The sequence below is a fragment of the Anser anser genome, assembly GCF_964211835.1.
Source record: "Anser anser genome assembly, chromosome: 10".
NCBI classification, from domain to species: domain Eukaryota; kingdom Metazoa; phylum Chordata; class Aves; order Anseriformes; family Anatidae; genus Anser; species Anser anser.
The window spans coordinates 23,024,211-23,045,942 of NC_139730.1; the positions used below are offsets into that span (position 1 = coordinate 23,024,211).

The 21,732-nt window shown below is 47.2% G+C and overlaps 1 long non-coding RNA gene across 1 annotated transcript in view; it reads right to left on the reverse strand.

The window, feature by feature from the left end:
* LOC310904899 overlaps positions 1 to 20,584 on the reverse strand; it is a 163,242-nt gene extending 142,658 nt beyond the window's left edge. Inside the window, exon 1 of the long non-coding RNA XR_014588679.1 lies at positions 1,858 to 20,584. This is a non-coding gene — a long non-coding RNA (uncharacterized lncRNA). The remainder of the gene's footprint in view (positions 1 to 1,857) is intronic.
* Between the last annotated feature and the right edge of the window lie 1,148 nt (positions 20,585 to 21,732).

Sequence of the window (21,732 nt, forward strand, 5' to 3'; positions counted from 1 at the left end):
AAACACACCATTAAGATGATCTTAGGAACTAACGACTGATTTAAACCCACGAAAGCCAGGGCCCAAACTGGGATTAGATACCCCACTATGCCTGGCCCTAAATCTTGATACTTACTTTACCGAAGTATCCGCCAGAGAACTACGAGCACAAACGCTTAAAACTCTAAGGACTTGGCGGTGCCCCAAACCCACCTAGAGGAGCCTGTTCTACAATCGATAATCCCCGATTAACCCAACCACCCCTTGCCAACACAGCCTACATACCGCCGTCGCCAGCCCACCTCGAATGAGAGCACAACAGTGGACACAATAGCACCCCGCTAATAAGACAGGTCAAGGTATAGCCTATGGAGTGGAAGAAATGGGCTACATTCCCTATTCATAGGGCACACGGAAAGAAGCGTGAAACCACTTCTGGAAGGCGGATTTAGCAGTAAAGTGGGACAATAGAGCCTACTTTAAGCCGGCCCTGGGGCACGTACATGGTTAAACATGCCTGTTAGTAGTGTGGCGAGCCATAGTGGGAAGGCTAGGGCTATGTTCATAGATAGTTGGGTGGTTGGGGTGAATGTATATGGAAGGAGGCCTAGAAGGTTGATTGTAAGAAGTATGATTATTAGGGATGTAAATATTATGGCTCATTTGTGGCCATTTTTGTTGAGTGGGACTATTAGTTGTTTTGTGATTAGGTGAAGGAGTCATGTTTGGATAGTAGAAAGGCGGTTGTTGATTCATCGGTTGTTTGGGGACGGGAATAGTAGGGCTGGGAAGAGTAGGGATAGTAGGATTAAGGGGATGCCAAATAGATTGGGGCTGGAAAATTGGTCAAAGAAGCTTAGGTTCATGGTCAGGATCATGGTGTGGGTTTGGTAGTGAGGGAGGTCTTATTTGATGGGGGGTTGGTTGTGGTGAAGGCTAGTAGTTTTGGTTGGATGAGGAGTGCTAGGGTTAATCAGGTTATAATTATGATTGAAAATCATGGTGCGGGGTTAAGCTGTGGCATATCATTAAGGAGGGGGAAGTCCCTCTTTGGCTAGCTTAAAAGGCTAGTGCTGTTGCATAGCTTCTTAATGATTAGGATGATGATAGAAGGGACGATCAGGCCTCGAAATGTGGGAGTGGGGTTGATTCTACTACAATGGGTATGTAGCTGTGATTAGCCCCGCAAATTTCTGAGCATTGTCCGTAAAAAATCCCAGGCCGGGTGGTAATGAATGAAGTTTGGTTTAGTCGGCCTGGGATTGCGTCTGTTTTAACTCCGAGCGTTGGGACTGCTCAGGAGTGGAGTACGTCTCCTGCAGTAATGATCACGCGGATGGGGGATTCTATTGGGATAACTACGCGGTGGTCAACTTCTAGCAGTCGGAAGTGGCCGTTGGGTAAGTCTGGGGTGGGCACTATGTAGGAGTCGAATGATAGGTCTTTGAAGTCTGTGTATTCGTAGCTTCAGTATCATTGGTGGCCGATGGCTTTTAGGGTGAGGTCTGGTTCGTCGATTTCGTCCATTATGTAGAGGATTTGTAGGGATGGGAGGGCGAGGAGTACCAGGACGATAGCAGGTAGGATTGTCCAGATCAGCTCTACTTCTTGGGCGTCTACAGCATTGGACGAGAGTTTTTCTGTTAGTATGTGGGCTAAAAGGTAGAGAACTAGGCTGCAGATAGCTAGGGCAACGATTAGGGCGTGGTCGTGGAATTCAACGAGTTCTTCTATGATGGGTGATGAGGCGTCTTGGAATCCTAGTTGGGAGTGGTTGGCCACATGAGATGTACAGGATTTTTACCTGTGATTTAGTCTTGACAAGGCTATGTAATTGGTTTACTAACGTCTCATAAGAAAGAAGCATGAGCGGTTAACCTCCTGGGAGACCCAGAAAACTTCACCCCAGCAAACCCACTAGTAACCCCACCACACATCAAGCCAGAATGATACTTCCTATTCGCCTACGCCATCCTACGTTCAATCCCAAATAAACTAGGAGGCGTATTAGCACTGGCCGCCTCCGTACTGATCCTATTCCTAATCCCATTCCTGCACAAATCAAAACAACGAGCAATAACATTCCGACCACTCTCCCAGCTCCTATTCTGAGTACTAGTCGCCGACCTCCTCGTCCTAACATGAGTAGGAAGCCAACCCGTCGAACACCCATTCATCATCATCGGCCAACTCGCTTCAATCGCCTACTTCACTATCCCCCTATTTCTCCTCCCTGCCGCAAGCGCCCTAGAAAACAAAATACTCAACTGCTAAATACTCTAATAGTTTATAAAAACATTGGTCTTGTAAACCAAAGATTGAAGACTTACCACTTCTTAGAGTACCCCAAACTCAGAAAAAAAGGACTCAAACCTTTATCTCCAGCTCCCAAAGCTGGCATTTTCAATAAACTATTCTCTGACCCTAACCCCTAAACCGCCCGAATAGCACCCCGCGACAACCCCCGCACAAGCTCCAATACAACAAACAAAGTCAACAACAGCCCCCAACCCGCCACTAAAAACATCCCTGCCCCATGTGAATAAAACATGGAAACTCCACTAAAATCCGACCGAACAACAAACACCCCAACATTATTCACAGTAGAAACCCCGAACTTCCAAGCCCCCATAAACCCCCCAAACACCAACCCCCCAAAAACAATTGCCACAAACGCTACTGCACATCCAATCACCCGTCAATCCCCCCAAGCCCCAGGGAAAGGCTCCGCTGCTAAAGCTACTGAATAAACAAACACCACCAGCATACCCCCCAAATACACCATAAACAGCACTAAAGCCACGAACGAAACCCCAAGGCCCAGCAACCACCCGCACCCCGCCACAGACGCTAACACCAAACCAACAACCCCATAATACGGCGAAGGATTCGACGCCACACCCAAAACACCCACCGCAAAGCAAATCCCTAAAAAAAACATAAAATAAGTCATTATTCCTGCCCGGACACTACCCGAGGCCTGCGGCTCGAAAAGCCGCCATTGTTCTCAACTACAGGAACTAACCGCAAGCCCCCAATAATTCTACCCCATCTATGCCATTATGCTTAACCCCCCCCCCCTCCCCCCCCGAGGCGGGGGTATTTGGTTATGCATATTCGTGCATAAATTTATATACCCCATATACATACATACTATAGTACCAGTAATATACATTATATACGGACTATCTTATAAGCAGGTGCTAAACCCATACATGTACACGGCCATTAAACCCTTAAACACACTCCTACCAAACCACCCGGCATGAATGTTCTAGGACCATACCCCACAACACCCAATACAACTCCACTCAAGCGCATAACAAGACCCCATTTTAATGAATGCTCACAGGACATGCTCCAACAACAACTCTCCACCACATATCTCATGCAGTTCGTATCAGACGGATTTATTAATCGTACTCCTCACGTGAAATCAGCAACCCGTTGCACATAATGTCCGGTATGACTAGCTTCAGGCCCATACGTTCCCCCTAAACCCCTCGCCCTCCTCACATTTTTGCGCCTCTGGTTCCTCGGTCAGGGCCATCCATTGGGTTCACTCACCCCTCCTTGCCCTTCAAAGTGGCATCTGTGAGTACTTTCACCTTCTCAATGCGTAATCGCGGCATGTTCCAGCTTTTTGGCGCCTCTGGTTCCTCTTATTTTTTCCGGGGTTACCTCACAGGTGGCTATTCCCAGTGATCTCGGGGGTCCCACAATCTAAGCCTGGACACACCTGCCTCACGGCCTATCCTATATTTCAAGGGTCCCTCGATGAGACGGTTGGCGTATATGGGGAATCATCCTGACACTGATGCACTTTGACCACATTCAGTTAATGTTACCTCCACCCTCCGGGTTAAATGGGGCTATTGGATGAATGCTCGTTGGACATAGCACAAAACAACAAATCATTAAGCGCAACCCCTGCGCTTCACAAACTAAACCAGTAAACTTTCGCTAACCACCATGTAGCATAAACCTTCATCGCCCAATCCCAGCAAACTACCTCTAAAACTCCATTAATCATCCCTTCCATGACATCATCGGAACGATGTATATATACACACAAACACATACAAAATAACTTAAACTTATTAGAGAAACTCCAGTACTAAAAATAGTAAACACAAGCAATAATTTCATATACTTCACTCTCACTCACCACTCAACTATCAGCTAACCACACCCCCGTCCACATAGCTTAACACAAAGCATGGCACTGAAGTTGCCAAGATGGCATAAAACATGCCTGCGGACAAAAGACTTAGTCCTAACCTTACGGTTGGTTTTTGCTAAATATATACATGCAAGTATCCGCGCCCCAGTGTAAACGCCCTCGACCACCTACCCCCATACAGGCCTTGAGGAGCGGGTATCAGGCACACCCAAGTAGTAGCCCAAGACGCCTCGCTAAGCCACGCCCCCACGGGTATTCAGCAGTAATTAACATTAAGCAATGAGTGCAAACTTGACTTAGTTATAGCAACAGCCTAACTTCAAGGGTTGGTAAATCTTGTGCCAGCCACCGCGGTCATACAAGAAACCCAAATCAACCGTCCTATTGACACGGCGTAAAGAGTGGTAAAATGCCTATCCTAGCTAACTAAGATCAAAATGCAACTGAGCTGTCATAAGCCCAAGATGCACCTAAACACACCATTAAGATGATCTTAGGAACTAACGACTGATTTAAACCCACGAAAGCCAGGGCCCAAACTGGGATTAGATACCCCACTATGCCTGGCCCTAAATCTTGATACTTACTTTACCGAAGTATCCGCCAGAGAACTACGAGCACAAACGCTTAAAACTCTAAGGACTTGGCGGTGCCCCAAACCCACCTAGAGGAGCCTGTTCTACAATCGATAATCCCCGATTAACCCAACCACCCCTTGCCAACACAGCCTACATACCGCCGTCGCCAGCCCACCTCGAATGAGAGCACAACAGTGGACACAATAGCACCCCGCTAATAAGACAGGTCAAGGTATAGCCTATGGAGTGGAAGAAATGGGCTACATTCCCTATTCATAGGGCACACGGAAAGAAGCGTGAAACCACTTCTGGAAGGCGGATTTAGCAGTAAAGTGGGACAATAGAGCCTACTTTAAGCCGGCCCTGGGGCACGTACATGGTTAAACATGCCTGTTAGTAGTGTGGCGAGCCATAGTGGGAAGGCTAGGGCTATGTTCATAGATAGTTGGGTGGTTGGGGTGAATGTATATGGAAGGAGGCCTAGAAGGTTGATTGTAAGAAGTATGATTATTAGGGATGTAAATATTATGGCTCATTTGTGGCCATTTTTGTTGAGTGGGACTATTAGTTGTTTTGTGATTAGGTGAAGGAGTCATGTTTGGATAGTAGAAAGGCGGTTGTTGATTCATCGGTTGTTTGGGGACGGGAATAGTAGGGCTGGGAAGAGTAGGGATAGTAGGATTAAGGGGATGCCAAATAGATTGGGGCTGGAAAATTGGTCAAAGAAGCTTAGGTTCATGGTCAGGATCATGGTGTGGGTTTGGTAGTGAGGGAGGTCTTATTTGATGGGGGGTTGGTTGTGGTGAAGGCTAGTAGTTTTGGTTGGATGAGGAGTGCTAGGGTTAATCAGGTTATAATTATGATTGAAAATCATGGTGCGGGGTTAAGCTGTGGCATATCATTAAGGAGGGGGAAGTCCCTCTTTGGCTAGCTTAAAAGGCTAGTGCTGTTGCATAGCTTCTTAATGATTAGGATGATGATAGAAGGGACGATCAGGCCTCGAAATGTGGGAGTGGGGTTGATTCTACTACAATGGGTATGTAGCTGTGATTAGCCCCGCAAATTTCTGAGCATTGTCCGTAAAAAATCCCAGGCCGGGTGGTAATGAATGAAGTTTGGTTTAGTCGGCCTGGGATTGCGTCTGTTTTAACTCCGAGCGTTGGGACTGCTCAGGAGTGGAGTACGTCTCCTGCAGTAATGATCACGCGGATGGGGGATTCTATTGGGATAACTACGCGGTGGTCAACTTCTAGCAGTCGGAAGTGGCCGTTGGGTAAGTCTGGGGTGGGCACTATGTAGGAGTCGAATGATAGGTCTTTGAAGTCTGTGTATTCGTAGCTTCAGTATCATTGGTGGCCGATGGCTTTTAGGGTGAGGTCTGGTTCGTCGATTTCGTCCATTATGTAGAGGATTTGTAGGGATGGGAGGGCGAGGAGTACCAGGACGATAGCAGGTAGGATTGTCCAGATCAGCTCTACTTCTTGGGCGTCTACAGCATTGGACGAGAGTTTTTCTGTTAGTATGTGGGCTAAAAGGTAGAGAACTAGGCTGCAGATAGCTAGGGCAACGATTAGGGCGTGGTCGTGGAATTCAACGAGTTCTTCTATGATGGGTGATGAGGCGTCTTGGAATCCTAGTTGGGAGTGGTTGGCCACATGAGATGTACAGGATTTTTACCTGTGATTTAGTCTTGACAAGGCTATGTAATTGGTTTACTAACGTCTCATAAGAAAGAAGCATGAGCGGTTAACCTCCTGGGAGACCCAGAAAACTTCACCCCAGCAAACCCACTAGTAACCCCACCACACATCAAGCCAGAATGATACTTCCTATTCGCCTACGCCATCCTACGTTCAATCCCAAATAAACTAGGAGGCGTATTAGCACTGGCCGCCTCCGTACTGATCTTATTCCTAATCCCATTCCTGCACAAATCAAAACAACGAGCAATAACATTCCGACCACTCTCCCAGCTCCTATTCTGAGTACTAGTCGCCGACCTCCTCGTCCTAACATGAGTAGGAAGCCAACCCGTCGAACACCCATTCATCATCATCGGCCAACTCGCTTCAATCGCCTACTTCACTATCCCCCTATTTCTCCTCCCTGCCGCAAGCGCCCTAGAAAACAAAATACTCAACTGCTAAATACTCTAATAGTTTATAAAAACATTGGTCTTGTAAACCAAAGATTGAAGACTTACCACTTCTTAGAGTACCCCAAACTCAGAAAAAAAGGACTCAAACCTTTATCTCCAGCTCCCAAAGCTGGCATTTTCAATAAACTATTCTCTGACCCTAACCCCTAAACCGCCCGAATAGCACCCCGCGACAACCCCCGCACAAGCTCCAATACAACAAACAAAGTCAACAACAGCCCCCAACCCGCCACTAAAAACATCCCTGCCCCATGTGAATAAAACATGGAAACTCCACTAAAATCCGACCGAACAACAAACACCCCAACATTATTCACAGTAGAAACCCCGAACTTCCAAGCCCCCATAAACCCCCCAAACACCAACCCCCCAAAAACAATTGCCACAAACGCTACTGCACATCCAATCACCCGTCAATCCCCCCAAGCCCCAGGGAAAGGCTCCGCTGCTAAAGCTACTGAATAAACAAACACCACCAGCATACCCCCCAAATACACCATAAACAGCACTAAAGCCACGAACGAAACCCCAAGGCCCAGCAACCACCCGCACCCCGCCACAGACGCTAACACCAAACCAACAACCCCATAATACGGCGAAGGATTCGACGCCACACCCAAAACACCCACCGCAAAGCAAATCCCTAAAAAAAACATAAAATAAGTCATTATTCCTGCCCGGACACTACCCGAGGCCTGCGGCTCGAAAAGCCGCCATTGTTCTCAACTACAGGAACTAACCGCAAGCCCCCAATAATTCTACCCCATCTATGCCATTATGCTTAACCCCCCCCCCCTCCCCCCCCGAGGCGGGGGTATTTGGTTATGCATATTCGTGCATAAATTTATATACCCCATATACATACATACTATAGTACCAGTAATATACATTATATACGGACTATCTTATAAGCAGGTGCTAAACCCATACATGTACACGGCCATTAAACCCTTAAACACACTCCTACCAAACCACCCGGCATGAATGTTCTAGGACCATACCCCACAACACCCAATACAACTCCACTCAAGCGCATAACAAGACCCCATTTTAATGAATGCTCACAGGACATGCTCCAACAACAACTCTCCACCACATATCTCATGCAGTTCGTATCAGACGGATTTATTAATCGTACTCCTCACGTGAAATCAGCAACCCGTTGCACATAATGTCCGGTATGACTAGCTTCAGGCCCATACGTTCCCCCTAAACCCCTCGCCCTCCTCACATTTTTGCGCCTCTGGTTCCTCGGTCAGGGCCATCCATTGGGTTCACTCACCCCTCCTTGCCCTTCAAAGTGGCATCTGTGAGTACTTTCACCTTCTCAATGCGTAATCGCGGCATGTTCCAGCTTTTTGGCGCCTCTGGTTCCTCTTATTTTTTCCGGGGTTACCTCACAGGTGGCTATTCCCAGTGATCTCGGGGGTCCCACAATCTAAGCCTGGACACACCTGCCTCACGGCCTATCCTATATTTCAAGGGTCCCTCGATGAGACGGTTGGCGTATATGGGGAATCATCCTGACACTGATGCACTTTGACCACATTCAGTTAATGTTACCTCCACCCTCCGGGTTAAATGGGGCTATTGGATGAATGCTCGTTGGACATAGCACAAAACAACAAATCATTAAGCGCAACCCCTGCGCTTCACAAACTAAACCAGTAAACTTTCGCTAACCACCATGTAGCATAAACCTTCATCGCCCAATCCCAGCAAACTACCTCTAAAACTCCATTAATCATCCCTTCCATGACACCATCGGAACGATGTATATATACACACAAACACATACAAAATAACTTAAACTTATTAGAGAAACTCCAGTACTAAAAATAGTAAACACAAGCAATAATTTCATATACTTCACTCTCACTCACCACTCAACTATCAGCTAACCACACCCCCGTCCACATAGCTTAACACAAAGCATGGCACTGAAGTTGCCAAGATGGCATAAAACATGCCTGCGGACAAAAGACTTAGTCCTAACCTTACGGTTGGTTTTTGCTAAATATATACATGCAAGTATCCGCGCCCCAGTGTAAACGCCCTCGACCACCTACCCCCATACAGGCCTTGAGGAGCGGGTATCAGGCACACCCAAGTAGTAGCCCAAGACGCCTCGCTAAGCCACGCCCCCACGGGTATTCAGCAGTAATTAACATTAAGCAATGAGTGCAAACTTGACTTAGTTATAGCAACAGCCTAACTTCAAGGGTTGGTAAATCTTGTGCCAGCCACCGCGGTCATACAAGAAACCCAAATCAACCGTCCTATTGACACGGCGTAAAGAGTGGTAAAATGCCTATCCTAGCTAACTAAGATCAAAATGCAACTGAGCTGTCATAAGCCCAAGATGCACCTAAACACACCATTAAGATGATCTTAGGAACTAACGACTGATTTAAACCCACGAAAGCCAGGGCCCAAACTGGGATTAGATACCCCACTATGCCTGGCCCTAAATCTTGATACTTACTTTACCGAAGTATCCGCCAGAGAACTACGAGCACAAACGCTTAAAACTCTAAGGACTTGGCGGTGCCCCAAACCCACCTAGAGGAGCCTGTTCTACAATCGATAATCCCCGATTAACCCAACCACCCCTTGCCAACACAGCCTACATACCGCCGTCGCCAGCCCACCTCGAATGAGAGCACAACAGTGGACACAATAGCACCCCGCTAATAAGACAGGTCAAGGTATAGCCTATGGAGTGGAAGAAATGGGCTACATTCCCTATTCATAGGGCACACGGAAAGAAGCGTGAAACCACTTCTGGAAGGCGGATTTAGCAGTAAAGTGGGACAATAGAGCCTACTTTAAGCCGGCCCTGGGGCACGTACATACCGCCCGTCACCCTCCTCAAAAGCCACATCCCACATAACTAATACCATAAATACGCTGAAGATGAGGTAAGTCGTAACAAGGTAAGTGTACCGGAAGGTGTACTTAGAATATCAAGACGTAGCTATAACACCAAAGCACTCAGCTTACACCTGAAAGATATCTACTAGACCGGATCGTCTTGAAGCCCCCCCTCTAGCTCAACCACACAAATAGTACACCAAAACTAAAGAATTTACTAAACTAATTAAACTAAAGCATTTTACAGTCTTAGTATAGGCGATAGAAAAGACACTTAGACGCGATAGAGACCCCAGTACCGTAAGGGAAAGATGAAATAGCAGTGAAACAATCAAAGCGACAGACAGCAAAGATCAACCCTTGTACCTTTTGCATCATGGTTTAGCGAGAACAACCAAGCAAAGTGAACTAAAGTTTGCCCCCCCGAAACCCAAGCGAGCTACTTTCAAGCAGTTAAAGAGAGCGAACCCGTCTCTGTTGCAAAAGAGTGGGATGACTTGTCAGTAGAGGTGAAAAGCCAACCGAGCTGGGTGATAGCTGGTTACCTGTGAAACGAATCTAAGTTCCCCCTTAATCCTCCCTACCGGACATCCTGAACCCTAATGAGATGATTAAGAGCTCTTTAATGGAGGGACAGCTCCATTAAAAAAGGACACAACCTCGACTAGCGGATAATTCTTACTACTGATCCTACCGTGGGCCCTAAAGCAGCCATCAAAAAAGAGTGCGTCAAAGCTCCACCACCTAAAAATACCAAAATAAGATGATTCCCTTATCACAAACAGGTCAACCTATGAATATAGGAGAATTAATGCTAAAATAAGTAACTCAGGGCCACACCCCTCTAACGGCGCAAGCTTACATAGAAACATTATTAACAGACCTAGACAGATACAAAAACCCCTACAAGACCACGTATTAACTAACCCTGTTAACCCGACTCAGGAGCGCCTATAAGAGCGATTAAAATCTGTGAAAGGAACTCGGCAAATTAATAAGGCCCGACTGTTTACCAAAAACATAGCCTTCAGCAAATTAAACAAGTATTGAAGGTGATGCCTGCCCGGTGACTTAGGTTTAACGGCCGCGGTATCCTAACCGTGCAAAGGTAGCGCAATCAATTGTCCCATAAATCGAGACTTGTATGAATGGCTAAACGAGGTCTTAACTGTCTCTCACAGATAATCAGTGAAATTGATCTCCCCGTGCAAAAGCGGGGATGTGAACATAAGACGAGAAGACCCTGTGGAACTTAAAAATCAACGACCACCGCGAATCCTCAATCAACCCCACTGGGGCCACTACCATCGCAGAGCCTGGTCGATATTTTTCGGTTGGGGCGACCTTGGAGGAGAACAAATCCTCCAAAAACAAGACCATACCTCTTTACCTAGAGCTACCCCTCAAAGTGCTAACAGTGACCAGACCCAATATAATTGATTAATGGACCAAGCTACCCCAGGGATAACAGCGCAATCCCCCTCAAGAGCCCATATCGACAGGGGGGTTTACGACCTCGATGTTGGATCAGGACATCCTAATGGTGCAGCCGCTATTAAGGGTTCGTTTGTTCAACGATTAACAGTCCTACGTGATCTGAGTTCAGACCGGAGCAATCCAGGTCGGTTTCTATCTATGACACACTCTCCCCAGTACGAAAGGACCGGGAAAGTGGGGCCAATACCACAAGCACGCCCCCCCCCTCTAAGCAGTGAAACCAACTAAACCGTGAAGAGGGCCTTCCCCCACCACTTTCAATCCTAGAAAAGGACCAGCTAGAGTGGCAGAGCCCGGCAAGTGCAGAAGGCTTAAGCCCTTTCCCCAGAGGTTCAAATCCTCTCCCTAGCTTCACCCATGATTCAAATAACAACACTAAGCTGCCTCATTATATCCCTCCTATACATCATCCCAATCCTGATTGCCGTAGCCTTCCTAACCCTAGTAGAACGGAAAATCCTAAGCTACATACAATCCCGCAAAGGCCCTAACGTTGTCGGGCCTTTTGGCCTACTTCAACCATTTGCGGACGGACTGAAACTATTTACCAAAGAGCCCATCCGACCCTCTACCTCTTCCCCACTTCTATTCATTCTGATACCAATACTAGCCCTTGTCCTAGCCCTCACCACTTGAGCACCACTACCACTCCCATTTCCCCTAGCAGATCTAAACCTTGGAGTTCTCTTCCTAATAGCCATGTCAAGCCTAGCCGTCTACTCAGTCCTATGATCAGGCTGAGCCTCGAACTCAAAATACGCACTAATCGGAGCCCTACGGGCAGTAGCACAGACCATTTCATACGAAGTGACACTGGCCATAATCCTGCTATCAATAATCATACTAAGCGGAAGCTACACACTCAGCTCCTTTGCCGTCGCACAGGAGCCTCTATACTTCATTTTCTCCTCATGACCCCTAGCAATAATATGATACGTATCCACCCTAGCAGAGACAAACCGAGCTCCTTTTGACCTCACAGAGGGTGAATCTGAGCTAGTCTCAGGGTTTAACGTTGAATACGCCGCAGGACCCTTCGCCTTATTCTTCCTAGCTGAATATGCGAACATTATGCTAATAAATACACTTACAGCCATCATATTCCTAAACCCAAGCGCCCTAGGGCCACCCACAGAACTATTCCCCGTCATCCTAGCCACAAAAGTCCTCCTACTATCTTCTGGTTTCTTATGGGTCCGAGCTTCATACCCACGATTCCGATATGACCAACTAATGCACCTACTATGAAAAAACTTCCTACCCCTCACACTAGCTCTGTGCCTCTGACACATCAGCATACCTATCTGCTATGCAGGCCTACCTCCTTACATAAGGAAATGTGCCTGAACTACAAAGGGTCACTATGATAAAGTGAACATAGAGGTATAACAGCCCTCTCATTTCCTGTTGACCTTAGAAAAGTAGGAATTGAACCCACACAAGAGAAATCAAAATTCTCCATACTTCCCTTATATTATTTTCTAGTAGAGTCAGCTAATCAAGCTATCGGGCCCATACCCCGAAAATGATGGTTTAACCCCCTCCTCTACTAATGAACCCTTACGCGACCCCAATCATAACCTTCAGCCTCATCTTGGGCACCACAATCACAATTTCCAGCAACCACTGAGTTCTGGCCTGGACAGGACTGGAGATCAACGCACTAGCCATCATTCCCCTAATTGCCAAATCCCACCACCCACGAGCAGTAGAAGCCGCAACGAAATACTTCCTAACCCAAGCAGCTGCTTCCGCCCTGGTCCTATTCTCTAGCATAACCAATGCCTGAGTCACCGGCCAATGAGACATCACACAAATAAACCACCCAACGTCCTGTCTACTACTGACAGCAGCAATCGCTATTAAACTGGGCCTAGTGCCATTTCACTTCTGATTCCCAGAAGTACTACAAGGATCGCCACTAATAACAGCCCTGCTACTCTCGACCCTCATAAAATTCCCCCCACTAACCCTGCTCCTACTAACATCCAAATCCCTCGACCCAGCTCTACTCACCGCCATGGCCCTAGCCTCAACAGCACTAGGAGGCTGAATAGGACTGAACCAAACACAAACACGCAAAATCCTAGCCTTCTCGTCCATCTCCCACTTAGGCTGAATCGCCATCATCCTAGTTTACAGCCCCAAATTGGCCTTACTTACCTTCTACCTATACACAATCATAACATCAGCCGTATTCCTAGCCCTTAACAAAATCAAAGCCCTTAACCTATCCATGATCACAACCTCATGAACAAAAACCCCAGTGCTAAACGCCACCCTAATACTAGTACTTTTATCCCTAGCAGGCCTCCCCCCATTAACAGGCTTTATACCAAAGTGACTTATCATCCAAGAACTAACTAAACAGGAAATAACACCAGCAGCCATGGCAATTGCCATGCTATCACTGCTCAGCCTCTTCTTCTACCTACGCCTCGCATACCACTCAACAATTACCCTTCCCCCCAACTCCTCTAACCACATAAAACAATGATACACTAGCAAAGCCCCAAGCACACCTACTGCGGTCCTTGCCTCACTATCAATCCTCTTACTTCCCCTGTCCCCAATAATACATGCCATTGTCTAGAAACTTAGGATAACACCCCAAACCGAAGGCCTTCAAAGCCTTAAATAAGAGTTAAACCCTCTTAGTTTCTGCACATTAAGACTTACAGAATATTAACCTGTATCTTCTGAATGCAAGTCAGACGCTTTAATTAAGCTAAAGCCTCCCTAGACAGATGGGCTTCGATCCCACAAAACTCTAGTTAACAGCTAAATGCCTAAACCAATTGGCTTCTGCCTACAAAGACCCTGACGCACCCTAGTGCGCATCGATGAGCTTGCAACTCAACATGAATTTCACTACAGAGCCGATAAGAAGAGGAATTAAACCTCTGTAAAAAGGACTACAGCCTAACGCTTCAACACTCAGCCATCTTACCCGTCACCTTCATCAACCGATGACTATTTTCCACTAACCATAAGGATATTGGCACCCTGTACCTCATCTTCGGGGCATGAGCAGGAATAGTCGGCACCGCACTCAGCCTATTAATCCGCGCAGAACTAGGACAACCAGGAACTCTCCTAGGCGACGACCAAATTTACAATGTAATCGTTACCGCTCACGCCTTTGTAATAAGCTTCTTTATAGTCATACCCATCATGATCGGAGGATTCGGCAACTGATTAGTCCCCCTCATAATCGGTGCCCCCGACATAGCATTCCCGCGAATAAACAACATAAGCTTTTGACTCCTCCCCCCATCATTCCTCCTCCTACTAGCCTCATCCACTGTAGAAGCTGGCGCCGGCACAGGCTGAACTGTCTACCCTCCCCTAGCAGGTAACCTTGCCCACGCCGGAGCTTCAGTAGACCTGGCTATCTTCTCACTCCACTTAGCCGGTATCTCCTCCATCCTTGGGGCCGTCAACTTTATCACCACAGCCATCAACATAAAACCCCCCGCACTCTCACAATACCAAACCCCACTATTTGTCTGATCCGTACTAATTACCGCCATCCTACTCCTTCTATCACTCCCCGTACTCGCCGCCGGTATTACAATATTACTAACTGATCGAAACCTAAACACCACATTCTTCGACCCCGCTGGAGGAGGAGACCCAATCCTGTACCAACACCTATTCTGATTCTTCGGACACCCAGAAGTCTATATTCTGATCCTACCGGGGTTCGGAATCATCTCACACGTAGTCACGTACTACTCAGGCAAAAAGGAGCCCTTCGGCTACATGGGAATAGTCTGAGCCATACTATCCATCGGCTTCCTAGGATTCATCGTCTGAGCTCACCACATGTTTACAGTAGGAATAGACGTTGATACCCGAGCCTACTTTACATCAGCCACTATAATCATTGCCATCCCTACCGGAATCAAAGTATTTAGCTGACTAGCCACCCTGCACGGAGGAACAATCAAATGAGACCCCCCCCCAATACTATGAGCTCTAGGATTTATCTTCCTATTTACCATCGGAGGATTAACAGGAATCGTTCTTGCAAACTCTTCCCTAGACATCGCCCTGCACGACACGTACTACGTAGTTGCCCACTTCCACTACGTCCTATCCATAGGCGCCGTCTTTGCCATTCTAGCAGGATTTACTCACTGATTCCCACTACTCACTGGGTTTACCCTACACCAAACATGAGCAAAAGCCCACTTCGGGGTAATATTTACAGGAGTAAACCTAACGTTCTTCCCCCAGCACTTCCTAGGCCTAGCAGGAATACCCCGACGATACTCGGACTATCCCGACGCCTACACACTATGAAACACCATTTCCTCCATCGGCTCCCTAATCTCAATAGTAGCCGTAATCATACTAATATTCATCATCTGAGAAGCCTTTCCGGCCAAACGAAAAGTCCTACAACCAGAACTAACTACCACAAACGTTGAATGAATCCACGGCTGCCCTCCCCCATACCATACTTTCGAGGAACCGGCCTTCGTCCAAGTACAAGAAAGGAAGGAATCGAACCCTCACATGCTGGTTTCAAGCCAACTGCATTAACCGCTCATGCTTCTTTCTTATGAGACGTTAGTAAACCAATTACATAGCCTTGTCAAGACTAAATCACAGGTAAAAATCCTGTACATCTCATGTGGCCAACCACTCCCAACTAGGATTCCAAGACGCCTCATCACCCATCATAGAAGAACTCGTTGAATTCCACGACCACGCCCTAATCGTTGCCCTAGCTATCTGCAGCCTAGTTCTCTACCTTTTAGCCCACATACTAACAGAAAAACTCTCGTCCAATGCTGTAGACGCCCAAGAAGTAGAGCTGATCTGGACAATCCTACCTGCTATCGTCCTGGTACTCCTCGCCCTCCCATCCCTACAAATCCTCTACATAATGGACGAAATCGACGAACCAGACCTCACCCTAAAAGCCATCGGCCACCAATGATACTGAAGCTACGAATACACAGACTTCAAAGACCTATCATTCGACTCCTACATAGTGCCCACCCCAGACTTACCCAACGGCCACTTCCGACTGCTAGAAGTTGACCACCGCGTAGTTATCCCAATAGAATCCCCCATCCGCGTGATCATTACTGCAGGAGACGTACTCCACTCCTGAGCAGTCCCAACGCTCGGAGTTAAAACAGACGCAATCCCAGGCCGACTAAACCAAACTTCATTCATTACCACCCGGCCTGGGATTTTTTACGGACAATGCTCAGAAATTTGCGGGGCTAATCACAGCTACATACCCATTGTAGTAGAATCAACCCCACTCCCACATTTCGAGGCCTGATCGTCCCTTCTATCATCATCCTAATCATTAAGAAGCTATGCAACAGCACTAGCCTTTTAAGCTAGCCAAAGAGGGACTTCCCCCTCCTTAATGATATGCCACAGCTTAACCCCGCACCATGATTTTCAATCATAATTATAACCTGATTAACCCTAGAACTCCTCATCCAACCAAAACTACTAGCCTTCACCACAACCAACCCCCCATCAAATAAGACCTCCCTCACTACCAAACCCACACCATGATCCTGACCATGAACCTAAGCTTCTTTGACCAATTTTCCAGCCCCAATCTATCTGGCATCCCCTTAATCCTACTATCCCTACTCTTCCCAGCCCTACTATTCCCGTCCCCAAACAACCGATGAATCAACAACCGCCTTTCTACTATCCAAACATGACTCCTTCACCTAATCACAAAACAACTAATAGTCCCACTCAACAAAAATGGCCACAAATGAGCCATAATATTTACATCCCTAATAATCATACTTCTTACAATCAACCTTCTAGGCCTCCTTCCATATACATTCACCCCAACCACCCAACTATCTATGAACATAGCCCTAGCCTTCCCACTATGGCTCGCCACACTACTAACAGGCCTACGAAACCAACCATCAGCCTCTTTAGCCCACCTATTACCCGAAGGTACCCCTACACCCCTAATCCCCGCACTAATCCTGATCGAAACAACCAGCCTACTAATCCGCCCCCTAGCCCTCGGAGTCCGCCTTACAGCCAACCTTACAGCAGGACACTTACTCATCCAACTCATCTCTACAGCCTCCATTGCATTAATACCCACCCTTCCTGCAGTATCCATCCTAACAATAATCATCCTACTACTCCTAACCATCCTAGAAGTAGCAGTAGCCATAATCCAGGCCTACGTCTTCGTGCTCCTTCTAAGCCTATACTTACAAGAAAACATCTAATGGCACACCAAGCACACTCATACCACATAGTTGACCCAAGCCCTTGACCAATCTTCGGGGCAGCCGCCGCCCTACTCACAACCTCAGGATTAATCATGTGATTCCACTACAACTCATCCATACTACTAACCCTAGGCCTCATCTCAATACTCCTAGTAATACTCCAATGATGACGAGACATTGTACGAGAAAGCACCTTCCAAGGCCATCACACTCCCACAGTCCAAAAAGGCCTACGATACGGCATAATCCTTTTCATCACATCCGAAGCATTCTTCTTCTTAGGGTTCTTCTGAGCGTTCTTCCACTCGAGCCTGGCCCCAACCCCAGAACTAGGAGGCCAACGACCCCCAACAGGAATTAAACCACTCAACCCGATAGAAGTCCCCCTACTAAACACAGCCATCCTACTAGCCTCAGGCGTTACCGTAACGTGAGCCCATCACAGCATCACAGAAGGAAACCGAAAACACGCCATCCACGCCCTAACCCTAACGATCCTCCTGGGATTCTACTTCACAGCCCTACAAGCAATAGAATACCACGAAGCCCCATTCTCAATCGCCGATAGCGTCTACGGATCTACCTTCTTCGTTGCCACTGGATTCCACGGACTCCACGTAATCATCGGATCCTCCTTCCTGACCGTCTGCCTCTTCCGACTGATCAAGTTCCACTTTACATCAGACCACCACTTCGGATTCGAGGCAGCAGCCTGATACTGACACTTCGTAGACGTCATCTGACTATTCCTCTACATAACCATCTACTGATGAGGATCTTGCTCTTCTAGTATATTAATTACAATTGACTTCCAATCTCTAGAATCTGGTATAAACCCAGAGGAGAGCAATGAACGCACTCATGTTCATATTCGCCCTATCATCAATCCTAAGCGCCGCCCTAACCGCATTAAACTTCTGACTCGCCCAAATAAACCCCGACTCAGAGAAACTCTCACCGTACGAATGTGGATTCGACCCACTTGGATCTGCTCGATTACCATTCTCAGTCCGATTCTTCCTCAGTAGCCATCCTGTTCGTCCTATTCGACCTAGAAATCGCCCTCCTACTCCCCCTGCCATGAGCCGTCCAACTCCAATCCCCCCTAATGACCCTCACCTGAACTGTAGTGATCCTCCTTCTCCTAACACTCGGACTGGCCTACGAGTGAATTCAAGGGGGCCTAGAATGAGCAGAATAACAGAAAGTTAGTCTAACCAAAAAGATAGCTGGTTTCGACCCAGCAGATTACAGCCAACCCTGTAACTTTCTTATGTCGCCCCTACATTTAAGCTTCTACTCAGCCTTCATTTTCAGCGGACTAGGGCTAGCCTTCCACCGAACCCACCTAGTATCCGCCCTACTATGCCTTGAAAGCATAATATTATCGATATTCGTAGGCCTATCAATATGATCCATCGAAAACCAAGTCTCCTCATTCACCATGGTACCAATTCTCATGCTAACCTTCTCAGCGTGTGAGGCGGGCACAGGCCTGGCCATCCTAGTAGCCTCCACCCGCACACATGGCTCCGACCATCTACACAACCTAAACCTCCTGCAATGCTAAAAATCATCCTACCCACAATCATACTTCTTCCAACAGCCCTGCTGTCTCCACCAAAATTTCTATGGACTAACACCACCTTATACAGCCTCCTAATCGCTGCCCTAAGCCTACAGTGATTAATCCCAACCTACTACCCCTACAAATTTTTATCCAACTGAACAGGAATTGACCAAATCTCATCCCCCCTCCTAGTACTATCCTGCTGACTACTCCCACTCATAATCATAGCAAGCCAAAACCACCTGCAACAAGAACCCCTACAACGCAAACGAATCTTTATCTCAACCTTAGTCGCAGTCCAGCCATTCATCCTACTAGCCTTTTCCACCACAGAACTAGCACTATTTTACATCTCATTTGAAGCAACCCTCATTCCCACCCTAATCTTAATCACCCGATGGGGGAACCAACCAGAACGCCTAAGCGCTGGCATCTACCTGCTATTCTACACGCCAGTAAGCTCTCTACCCCTGCTAATCACAATCATACACCTATACGTGAAAATTGGCACCCTGCACCTGCCAACCCTACAACTAACCCACCCAACCCTATCCACCTCATGGACAGGAATACTATCAGGTCTAGCACTGCTCATAGCATTCATAGTAAAAGCCCCACTATACGGCCTACACCTCTGACTGCCAAAAGCCCACGTAGAAGCACCCATCGCAGGCTCAATACTCCTCGCCGCCCTACTACTAAAGCTAGGAGGATACGGAATTATACGAGTCACTCTATTTATGGGCCCACTGTCCAACCTCCTGCACTACCCCTTCCTAACCCTGGCCCTATGAGGCGCCCTAATGACTAGCTCAATCTGCCTACGACAGACAGACCTAAAATCACTAATCGCTTATTCATCCGTCAGCCACATAGGCCTAGTTATCGCCGCAGGAATAATCCAAACCCACTGATCATTCTCAGGGGCAATGATCCTAATAATTTCCCATGGACTAACTTCCTCCATACTATTCTGCCTAGCCAACACAAACTATGAACGTACGCACAGCCGAATTCTACTACTCACACGAGGCCTACAACCTCTCCTACCACTCATAGCTACCTGATGATTGCTGGCCAATCTAACAAACATAGCCTTACCCCCAACAACAAACCTCATAGCAGAGCTAACCATTATAATCACCTTATTCAACTGATCTGCCTTCACGATCATCCTAACAGGAATCGCAACCCTACTAACCGCCTCCTACACCTTATTCATACTACTAATGACCCAACGAGGCTCAATCCCCTCCCACATCACATCTATGCAAAACTCAACCACGCGAGAACACCTGCTCATAACACTCCACATTATCCCAATATTCCTCCTAATCCTCAAACCCGAACTGATCTCCGGAATCCCCTCATGCAAGTATAGTTTAAACCAAACATTAGACTGTGATTCTAAGAATAGAAGTTCAAACCTTCTTACCTGCCGAGGGGAGGGTTTAACCAACAAGAGCTGCTAACTCTTACATCTGAGCCTAAAACCTCAGCCCCCTTACTTTTAAAGGATAACAGCAATCCACTGGTCTTAGGAACCACCCATCTGGGTGCAAATCCAAGTAAAAGTAGTGAACCCCACACTACTAATCAACTCCCTCACACTACTCACGCTGACAATCCTCCTAACCCCAATCATCCTGCCATTTCTATTTAAAAACTTTAAAAACACCCCACAAGCCACCACCCGCGCTGTTAAAACCGCATTCCTAATTAGCCTAGCCCCTACAACCGCATTCATCTACTCGGGAGTAGAATCTGTCACCTGCCACTGGGAGTGAAAATTCATTATAAACTTTAAAATCCCCCTGAGCCTAAAAATAGACCAATACTCAATAACATTTCTTCCAATCGCCCTATTTGTAACATGATCAATCCTACAATTCGCCATATGATACATGGCCTCAGAGCCATACGTAACAAAATTTTTCACCTACCTACTGACATTCCTAGTCGCCATACTCCTCCTAACAACCGCAAACAACATATTCCTCCTATTCGTAGGCTGGGAAGGAGTACGAATCATGTCCTTCCTTCTCATCGGCTGATGACAAGGCCGAGCAGATGCCAACACCGCCGCCCTACAAGCCGTAATCTACAACCGAATCGGAGACGTCGGACTGACCCTGAGCATAGCATGACTAGCTTCAACATTCAACACCTGAGAGATCCAACAAGCCGTACACCCCCACCAAACCCCAATCCTCCCCCTCATAGGATTAATCCTCGCAGCCGCAGGAAAATCCGCCCAATTTGGACTCCACCCATGACTGCCCGCAGCAATAGAAGGCCCCACCCCAGTATCAGCCCTACTGCACTCCAGTACCATAGTAGTAGCCGGAATCTTCCTGCTCATCCGCATGCACCCCCTGCTAGCCACCAACCAGACAGCCCTAACTGCCTGCCTATGCCTAGGTGCTCTATCAACCCTATTCGCTGCCACATGCGCCCTAACCCAAAATGACATCAAAAAAATCATTGCTTTCTCAACATCCAGCCAACTAGGACTAATAATAGTCACTATCGGACTAAACCTCCCACAACTAGCCTTCCTACACATCTCAACCCATGCCTTCTTTAAAGCCATACTATTCCTATGCTCAGGGTCTATCATCCACAACCTAAACGGAGAACAAGATATC